The following is a 2,500-nucleotide window of genomic DNA, read 5'->3' on the forward strand; positions in this document are numbered from 1 at the left end:
ATGTCGGAGGTACAGCCCGAGCCCGTCGGAGGTACCGCCGAGAGAGAAAGCAACACGCCGCGCGCGGACTTTATCGTGCGACATCGACGGATGTATCGCCCGAGCGAGCGTCCGGAGGTACCGCCGAGAGCGAAAGCAACACGCCGCGAGTCGACCTTTGCATCGCCCGAAAGCCGGAGGTACCGCCGAGAGCGAAAGCAACACGCCGCGAGTGGACTTTGTCGCGCGACAATGTCGGAGGTACAGCCCGAGCCCGTCGGAGGTACCGCCGAGAACGAAAGCAACACGCCGCGCGCTGACTTTGTCGTGCGACACCGTCGGAGGTACCGCCCGAGCCCGTCGGAGGTACCGCCGAGAAAGAAAGCAACACGCCGCGAGTCGACTTTTGCATCGCCCGAAAGCCGGAGGTACCGCCGAGAGCGAAAGCAACACGCCGCGAGTGGACTTTGTCGCGCGACAATGTCGGAGGTACTGCCCGAGCCAGCCGGAGGTACCGCCGAGAACGAAAGCAACACGCCGCGCGCGGACTTTATCGTGCGACATCGACGGAGGTACCGCCCGAGCGAGCGTCCGGAGGTACCGCCGAGAGCGAAAGCAACACGCCGCGAGTCGACTTTTGCATCGCCCGTAAGCCGGAGGTACCGCCGAGAGCGAAAGCAACACGCCGCGAGTGGACTTTGTCGTGCGACACCGTCGGAGGTACCTCCCGAGCCCGTCGGAGGTACCGCCGAGAACGAAAGCAACACGCCGCGAGCCGACTTTTGCATGGCCCGTACGCCGGAGGTACCGCCGAGAGCGAAAGCAACACGCCGCGAGTGGACTTTGTCGCGCGACAATGTCGGAGGTACAGCCCGAGCCCGTCGGAGGTACCGCCGAGAGAGAAAGCAACACGCCGCGCGCGGACTTTATCGTGCGACATCGACGGATGTATCGCCCGAGCGAGCGTCCGGAGGTACCGCCGAGAGCGAAAGCAACACGCCGCGAGTCGACCTTTGCATCGCCCGAAAGCCGGAGGTACCGCCGAGAGCGAAAGCAACACGCCGCGAGTGGACTTTGTCGCGCGACAATGTCGGAGGTACTGCCCGAGCCAGCCGGAGGTACCGCCGAGAACGAAAGCAACACGCCGCGCGCGGACTTTATCGTGCGACATCGACGGAGGTACCGCCCGAGCGAGCGTCCGGAGGTACCGCCGAGAGCGAAAGCAACACGCCGCGAGTCGACTTTTGCATCGCCCGTAAGCCGGAGGTACCGCCGAGAGCGAAAGCAACACGCCGCGAGTGGACTTTGTCGTGCGACACCGTCGGAGGTACCTCCCGAGCCCGTCGGAGGTACCGCCGAGAACGAAAGCAACACGCCGCGAGCCGACTTTTGCATGGCCCGTACGCCGGAGGTACCGCCGAGAGCGAAAGCAACACGCCGCGAGTGGACTTTGTCACGCGGCTACGTCGGAGGTACCACCCGAGCCCGTCGGAGGTACCGCCGAGAACGAAAGCAACACGCCGCGCGCGGACTTTATCGTGCGACACCGTCGGAGGTACCGCCCGAGCCCGTCGGAGGTACCGCCGAGAACGAAAGCAACACGCCGCGAGCCGACTTTTGCATCGCCCGTACGCCGGAGGTACCGCCGAGAGAGAAAGCAACACGCCGCGCGCGGACTTTGTCGTGCGACATCGCCGGAGGTACCGCCCGAGCCCGTCGGAGGTACCGCCGTGACGTCGGAGGTACCGCCGAGCCCGTCGGAGGTACCGCCGAGCCTGTCGGTGCTCCTTACAAGTATCCGTTTTCGGCCATCGGGACGCCCGATTTTGTTTAATGTCATCTCTTTTTCTTCGATCCATCCCGTCTGTGCTGTCGTTCGGTCGCTGTCGACCCGTTCGGATCGATCATCGTAATCCGATCGTTCGCAGCGACTAAGTCCCGTTCGCCTCGTTTCATCGGCGCTCGCGCCCATAAGCGGCCGTGCGTAAGGCCGTGCGTCGCCGACCGCTTGGCCGGCCGGTTGGGTACTATAAGAGGTGCGGTGCGCTCGGCGACCGAGCGTTGTCGGATCGTCGTGCGGGTGCGTTTGGCGTGCTTCGCACGTTCGGTACGATGTGCCTCGGCTCTCCTGAGTCGTGCCGTATTATTAGAAATTATATTTCTAGACACAGCATTGCCACGAGTCGGCGTCGTAAGACCGAATGGCTCCTATGTGGCGCGCACTGTTTATCAGTGTTGGCTGCGCGATCTTCCCTCGTTCGTAGACGAACGCGATCGGATGTATCGTTGCACTTACCGAGCATCGACTTCACCGTTACCGAGTGGCGGAAAGCGAGAGATCGCTCTTCACGCTTACTTGTAAACCGTAGCGAAAATTTTCGACCGTGCTTGAACGCACCGGCGACTCGTTCCTCGACGTCTGAGCATCGCGCCGTCGATCTAGCGTCAGGGCGAGGCGGCTATACGCCGCTACTTTGGGAGAATGAGAACAACATGATCTTTATATAACAAATATGATCTT

The sequence above is a fragment of the Pogonomyrmex barbatus genome, unplaced genomic scaffold (genome assembly GCF_055798465.1).
Source record: "Pogonomyrmex barbatus isolate J1 unplaced genomic scaffold, ASM5579846v1 scaffold43, whole genome shotgun sequence".
Taxonomy (NCBI): domain Eukaryota; kingdom Metazoa; phylum Arthropoda; class Insecta; order Hymenoptera; family Formicidae; genus Pogonomyrmex; species Pogonomyrmex barbatus.